At 39.7% G+C, this 8,208-nt stretch overlaps 1 long non-coding RNA gene across 1 annotated transcript; it reads left to right on the top strand.

The window, feature by feature from the left end:
• Positions 1-3,675: 3,675 nt before the first annotated feature.
• LOC116559211 lies at positions 3,676-7,253 on the top strand. The gene is made up of 2 exons (XR_004272378.1): positions 3,676-4,475; positions 5,842-7,253. It is a non-coding gene; the product is annotated as an uncharacterized LOC116559211 (long non-coding RNA).
• The last annotated feature ends 955 nt before the right edge of the window (positions 7,254-8,208 follow it).

Below are 8,208 nucleotides of genomic sequence, written 5' to 3'. Positions count from 1 at the left end.
GAGGTTTGGATCTCATTCTTGGACCAGAGTTGCTTGGCTCTGACTTTGGAAGAATAATTGATAGGGCTAGGAGGGACTAGAGACCATGATCTCCTTTTCCTAGCACCTCAAAGCCCTCCTACAGGCAAAAATTCTACTCGTAACATTTACTTGACTTAATTAGTAGCATCTATATTTATTGAAAGGCAATCAAGAGGCCTTCTGCATAATAATACAGTAGTATTAAAAATAAAAAAGTAGAAAGGCCAATGTATTTGGAGAACTGAGCCCTGTACTCATCTTTTACATAGATTCCCTTATTTTTTACTTTTATTTTATTTTTTTTTTTTGAGATAAAGTCTCAGGCTGCCCAGGCTGGAGTGCAGTGGTGTTAACTTGGCTCACTGCAGCCTCCACCTCCCAGGTTCAAGTGATTCTCCTGCCTCAGCTTCCTAAGTAGCTGGGATTACAGGCACCTGCCACCACACCCAGCTAATTTTTGTATTTTTAGTAGAGACGGAGTTCCAACATGTTGGCCAGGGTGGTCTTGAACTCCTGACTTCAAGTGATCTGCCTGCCTCAGCCTCCCAAAGTGCTGGAACTACAGGCATGAGCCACGATGCCTGGCCAGATTCCTTTATTTTAATCCTCACAGCAGCCCTATAAATTTAGTCATACAATCAATTCAAATTGATGAGGAAACTCAGGTTTAGAGAAATTAAATAATCCCTTCATGGTCACATAGCAAAAAGCAGAGTCAGGATTTGAAACCAAGTGACTGACTTTGATGATGAGGCTTTTTACCACCACTCTTACGAACATTAATGACAAACCTGGATATTTTGAAATAAGGATGAGCAAAGTTAAAGTTGCTTTTATATGTTAAATACTCCTTCCTATTATTTTACATATTAATATATTTGGTTTAAAATGTATGTTTTACTTATATTGACAGAGCTCATGTCTATGAGAGATACTGTAAACTCCATTCACAGGCATGTAATGTTTTTGCCTTTAAGTGAGTGATGTACTCATCTAGACATTGAAATATAAACAACCAATCAACTAGAATGTTTATCCTTCAGTGCTCCAAAGATTATTCTACTTGTGACTATAATTCTGTGCTCAGTTTATAACATTCTTACAGAGATGTCAGGATGTGTGTGTGCGTGAGTGTGTTTATTATGAATAATATGATTTCCTTGTGGGTGTGAATTTCATCCTCTCTGTGATTTCTGTGCCCTAACCATATTGCTAGGCAACACCAAGCAACACACATCCCACATTTTCCTAATTCCTTTTGATGTTTCACAAATGGACCTTTGCTTTTATCTGCAAGCAGAATAACACCAGTGGGTTTAGAATTTTGGCTTTTTAAATAATCAGGTGTCTGTTGAGATCAAAGCTAAGTGACCATAACTATCAGAAACTGGCAGAAAAAAGGAAAAGCTGGCATGAAGTAAATGCACATATTTGTTTTAAGACTTTGGCTGATGATTCATTAGTGAAGTCTAATTTCTACCATTCTGACTTTGTAGATGACATCAAGGACAGTGAGTAGGTTGGCTTCCCTCCAATGACTTAAAGTCCTCCTAGGGCTTGGAGGGTAATTGCATATGAAATACTCTTTCTGATACTGGTGATGTTACACACATATCATTTGCCAAATGAAAATCAGGTGCCCATCTTCTCTGTCAAAATAGAAACCAATATTTTCAGGTCAAGATCCAGAATCTAGCAGGTGTAATGCACAGACCTCACATCACCAGCTAAAGTACATGTATAGTTGTCCTGCCTTCCATGTCTAGGGAAAGGTCAGAGAGAGGCTTCAGTGGGCACAGAGAATGCCAGGACTGGACCTACAGCGGACAAGAGCTCAGCACTTCGTCACTACAAAAAAGATCATTTGGTTTTTCCCCATCCACTCATGCCAAGCCGCAGAGAACCACAGGAGGCAAGATTGACGAGTTTCCACACTGCTGACTGACATTATTTGAGAATTCGTGCTGCCCAAGTCAGAAAGCCCCATGATGGCACTGTAAACTAACACTCAACCTGTGAAAGCAAATATGTTATGATACCTTACTTGCAGCCTTGGGGAAAAGAATATTTTGCCAGATGGGAGAGGAAACGGAAATGGGGCCACTGGTAAGAAATGCACTTGTGGGAAAATATGATTGTATTAGTTATCTATGGCTGTATGATGAGTCTCCTGCACTTCCCCTCCTCCAAAAAAAAAAAAACGCTGTTATCAGTTTAAAACAATAATAAGCGTTTACTACTTCACTCAGTTTCAATGGGTCAGGAATGGAGGTTTGACGCAGCTTGGTGGTCCTGTCTCAGGATCTCTTACAGTCCAGAGGTCAGCCATGGCTGCAGTCGTCTGAACGCTTGCCGGGGACTGGAGGAGCCACTTTCCACAGGGTTTACTCATGTAACTGGCAAGTCAGCACTGGTGATTGGCAGGAGGATTCAGTTGCTCACCATGTGACCCCCAAGCATCCTTATAACATGGCAGCTGGCTTCCCCAGAGCAGACAAGCCCAGAGAGAACAAGACAGAAGCCACAATATCTTTGACAGCCTAGTGTTGGAAGCTACACTCCATCATTCCCACAATATCCTATAGGTTCTATAGGTCAGCCCTACTCAGTGTGGGAGGAGAGTACATAAGGGCATGAATACCAGGAGGGGAGAATCACCAGGGGCTCTCTTGAAGGCCAGCTACAATAATGATGGGGATGTTTCTGTGCATACAACACTAAGAAGAAATTCATATATTGGTTGACTCTGTCATGGATCTCAATGCAAGCTGCAAGCCAGTGCCTGCATCAGAATCATCTGGGGTATTTTTTAAAGCACTGGTTTCCCTGGACCCTTCCCTGGATATTCTGATTAAGTTAAGGATGACGCCCGGGTTTGGGAACTACTGGATTAGATGATCTCTAAGGTCAAGTCTGACTTTAACAGTGTTTCCCAAACTTAGCTGATTATAGATGTTATCCAGGGAGCTTATTAAAAATACAGATTTTTGGCCGGCACGGTGGCTCACACCTGTAATCCCAGCACTTTGGGAGGCCGAGGTGGGTGGATCACGAGGTCAAGAGATCGAGACCATCCTGGTCAACATGGTGAAACCCCGTCTCTACTAAAAAATACAAAAAATTAGCTGGGCATGGTGGCACGTGCCTGTAATCCCAGCTACTAAGGAGGCTGAGGCAGGAGAATTGCTTCAACCCAGGAGGCGGAGGTTGCGGTGAGCCGAGATCACGCCATTGCACTCCAGCCTGGGTAACGAGCAAAACTCTGTCTCAAAACAAAAAAACAAAAAAACAAAAAAACACAGATTTTTTAGGCCCCACCTCCAGCTTCATGAATCAGAACATCCAGGGATGGGCCTGAAAATCTGTGTATTTACTTGTTTATTTATCAACTTAATTATTTACTTATTTAAGAGATCAAGTCTTGCCAAGCTGGAGTGCACCATCATAGCTTACTGCAGCCTTGAATTCCTGGGCCCAAGAGATCCTCCCATCCTAGCCTCCTGAATAACTGGGATTACAGGCATGTGTCACCACACCTGGCTAATTTTAAAAATTTTGTTGTTGTTGTTGTTGAGATGGAGCCTTGCTATGTTGCCCAAGCTGGTCTTGAACTCTTGGGCTCAAGTGATCCTCCATCCTTGGCCTCCAAAAAGCACTGGGATTACAGGCATAAACAATTGTGCCCAGCCTGATTTTGTTTACTTTTTAATTTTTTTTTTTTTTAACCAGGTCATACGTTCAAAATGTTGGGAAATTTCAAAAGGTATAAAAGCGTCATTATAAAGTCTCTTTCTCAACTTTGTTCTTCTAGAATCCCAATTCACCAGCCTGGAGGTGCTTAATGTTGCTGGTTTCTTATGTATTCCTCCACCAATATATGAAAACATAAGACATAGAAAGTAAATATATTTATTTTAAATGAGACAGAGAGAGAGAGAGAGAGAGGAAGGGAGAGAGAATTTTTTTAAACCCAAGGCAAATCAAAAGGGTATGCAGTGGAAAACAAGTTTATTCCTGGTGTGATCATCAGTTTTCTCTTCAGATTCACTCTTACCAATTTCCTGTGTGTCTCTTTAAGAGATAGGACACTGTTAGTTTGTTAAGCGATTCAGGTGATTCTTATAATCTTGTGTTTGGGATACCCCAGTTCTATAATATAAATTAGAGACTGAAACAGCTGGAAAACCTCACTTGGTTACACATGAGTTGCATGAAATGCGTTACTCAGATTCTGGATGTCTTAGTTACATTTGTTCATGTAATCATTATTTACCAAATAACCATTATTTGCCAGGCCCAGTCAATGATGAGCAATGAACCTAGCTCACGAGAGCTTGCAGTCTTCACACAGGAAATAGCCACCTGCACCTGTAAAGGTCCGCACAGGACGCTGCAGAAGCTCCTTGGCAGCAGAACTGAGTGGAGGCTTCTGGAAGGAAGGGATTTCCACTGAGGTAAAAATGATGAGGATGTGGGGCTCGTTGGGCAAATGGAGAGGACGATATTTCTGGCAGAGAAAAAAGGACCAATACAAAGTTGCCAAGTTTTGATCTGATATGCTGCTCTCAGGCAACCAAAAATTACAGCATTTTGGTGTTTGTGTGCAGAAGAGGCTCAAGATAAAATGAAGGAGGTAAACTGAGGTCAAAATAACATGGGGAAAACAATGGCTCTGAGTGTAGGATATTAAGTTTGGGAATGATATGATGAGGGTGGGGGAAAAATTGATGTGAGTGTAAAAAAATAGACTAGAAGGGGGCTGGGCCTGGTGGTTCATGCTTGTAGTCCCAGCACTTTGGAAGGCCAAGGTGGGAGGACCACTTGAGTTCCGGGGTTTGAAATGAGACTGGGCAACAAGGCAAGACCTCGTCTTTACTAAAAACAAAGATTAGGCATTGCGGCACACACATGTAGTCCAGCTACTCAGGAGGCAGGAGGATCGCTGGAGCCTTGGAGGCTGAGGATGAAGTGACCAGTGTTTGCTACACTGCACTCCAGGCTGGGGGAAAGAGTGAGACCGGTCTCAAAAAAAAAAAAAAAAAAAAAAAAAAAAAAGCACTAGAAAGAAGTAATAACAACTTAGAGGTGGGGAGATAATTTAGGAAGTTGTTATAAAAATCCAAGAAAGAGACCAGAATGGCCTGGATGACGTGGCTATTGTGGGGATGCACAAAACTGGAAACACGCTGAGGTTATTAAAGAGGTAGATTCACCTGGAGTTGGTGATTGATTGAAAGGGGCTGTAAGTGGGACATTCCCAAATTTCCATTACGGGCAGCCAGCTGCAGTTCAATAGGTAGCGCCTGTGGGGAAAGGGCTTGGGGAGGAGACGTGGGAGGGGGAAAGGTAAGTCTTACATTCTGAGTTTGAGAAAGAGAGAATACCTGTAAATTACAGTGTAGAGTTTGACAGAAAAATAAGAGCCTGTTTGTGACAGTCCATGGCAGGACAGGCATCTTCTAATTTCTCATTAAACCTTATTTAGTTTGCATCTCTGCCCCCATCCGCATACTCTCTCTCCCGCCATAAATCAGGCTGGCACTGATGGTCCCATCAGCCATCACCATGGGTAGGAGTGGAAAGGGTGAATGAAGGTCCTGCCCTCCAAGCAGCTGCGTTCACAAAATTCCAAAGCTGGCCAATAGTGAATTAGGTTCTGTAAAAAGATAGTATATATATATTTTTTTTTCTGAGGCAGGTTCTCACTATATTGCCCAGGTTGGTCAAAGATAATATACTCAAGATGGTTATAAACAGTTCCATGTTTCCCTGAATCACAAAGCAGACTCTGAATTCACTTCCCTTATTGATTGATTCTAGGTACCGATGAGACCTCTTTAGTATTACACTGGCAACCGATTGCCCTGAGGATATGTTTGGAATAAGGTAAGCCTGCAGCCACGGCTTTTTTGTCTTTTGGAGTTTTGGCCAGAATGAACAGAGCTTATGCAAAGTACATAATTGAAAATACCTTTGTTTTGTGCCTTGAGCAACCGCCAGAGGACTTTTAAACTGTGATGGTGACTAACAAAATAAGACCTTTGCTATTGTGCTGAGAAATGTGAAGAATTTTATCCATTCTTTCGTTCTTGCTAAATGGTGCATTGTATGCTATCTGTGTGGTTTGGGTCTAGGACAGATTTCTCTCTGAACTTCACAGCATGGGTGGAAGAGAGTAATTTGGCCTTTCGTTTTCCCTGGCAGCCGGTGCCAGTCCATTTATATGGTATGTTCACAGGAGAGCTGACAAGTGTTGAGAGGTTTTATTTGATATGCGTTTTTTTTTAAGTAGAAAAAAATCCGTAAAAATAGGTACTTGTTAGCTAGTTTTCCTGGTTAGTCTTCAGATCATAACCAAATGTTTCATTAAGGACTTCCACCCCAAATAGACTAGCTACATTGAAACATTCAGGCTGTGTTTAATATTCACAATGTAACCATTCATGGCATGGGCAGTTTTTAATGATAGAAATGCAAACCCACATTATTTTTCTGTGTAACTTGTAAAAGCCGTGCCTTCTAAAATGGGGCTGCTTATGCTAATTTGTTATAGTTAGTGAATTGCAGGCAGCTCTGTGAATTTACTTTTCTTGGCAGTTCTAGAATATCCTGCCATAACACATACTGAAAAACTGTTTGATGGGTTATGAAAATCTGGATGTACTAAAGGTACATCTTGTGCAAACCATAAAATAAATAGATGATTACATTTTTAAAAATCTGTTATCAGGTTAAGGAAGTTGTCATTTAACAACCCAAGGAAAATTAAGCAGTTTTGAATGGATGCTATATTTTTTCTACTTGTACATACTGTAAACACTTTCAGTATCCAACCCTTGCTCTGTTTTTCTGGTCTTTCTGAAAAGACTGCCTATTGGAGGTAAACTGTATTTCATAGAGGGCATATAGAACCTATCTTGGAAGTGGATGACACCTCGTTGCAAAGGTTAATTTTCTCAGTAAAGCATAGAAAGCACTAGTTGACAGAAGTATTGGATACAATATGTATTTTGGAATTCTTATTATTTTTAGTCAAGCCAGCAATGTTGGCCTTAAAGGATGTTGATTATGGTGTCTGTCACTATTAGTGTTGCCAGTGATGTGTGATTGCTTTGTTCATGATAAATGAATTAAGTAGATAATTTGGTTCTTTGCTGTGTTAGCTATACCAAACCAACTCCTTTGAAACAGTCTAATCTCGGGGAGCTTGTAATTTTAATAGATGTTAAGAAGAAAAAAAGGCAATTTCTTTGTTCAACAAATACACTGTATATTGAGAATTTACTGTGTACAAGACAATTCATTATACTTCTTGGGGCATAGGACTATATAGTGAATAGGAGAGATTTGGTTCCTATCCTTGAATTCTACCAGAAGAAAAACATGAAACAAATTATACAGTTATTTAATAATTATGTGAAGTGTTGCAAAATATATCTACAGGGTAGGTTGAGGATCTGTAATGAATGACGTGAAAGAGCAAACTTTTTAAAAGGGAACTCCTGAAGGTTAAATTGTGTCTTCGATGAACTAGAATAAAACCATGTCAAAGAAAAAAGAGTTCTTGCTAAGTACAAAGTGAATAAAGAGTCAGAATATCTCTAAATAAATATGGTGTTTGGTGAGAATCTTACACAGTCAGGAAAATATCCTTGCATGCACTGAAGACATCTTACCACTTGAAGGAATGATTTTTCATCCTAGGATAAAAGTAGGATTTTATATTCCACTTAAAGAGGAAAAATAGATAAGAAATGCAGATGGCCAATTAACTTCTTTAGTAGAACTTCATGCACGTGATAAAGAATGAAACTTTAACAAAAAAACCTTAACATGTTTATATACTCGTAAGACTTCAAATTGATTAAAATTCTTCAGTGACAAGGTTAGGGTCCTTGATCATTAAATGTTCTCATATATTTCTATGCAACATAGAAAGGTTAAATTTGAAATAGAAGTAGAAAGAGTTATACAAAGAAAGTCTAAATTGAGTAAGAAGAATATGATTAAGATAATTTTTGTAACCTACTCTTTCAATAATGAATTTCAACCAAACCTAATTAATCTTACATTTCTAGCACAACATATAATTTTAGAGAACTTGTCATTAAAGATACATATAATCAGAAGTAAACTAAATATAATCATCTACTAGGTTTAGGTAAAAATAATGCTTTTGATTTAATT

The sequence above is a fragment of the Sapajus apella genome, unplaced genomic scaffold, assembly GCF_009761245.1.
Source record: "Sapajus apella isolate SASKATOON/1434 unplaced genomic scaffold, GSC_monkey_1.0 scaffold23, whole genome shotgun sequence".
In the NCBI taxonomy this organism is placed as follows: domain Eukaryota; kingdom Metazoa; phylum Chordata; class Mammalia; order Primates; family Cebidae; genus Sapajus; species Sapajus apella.
This window is presented reverse-complemented; position numbering and strand designations above follow the sequence as displayed.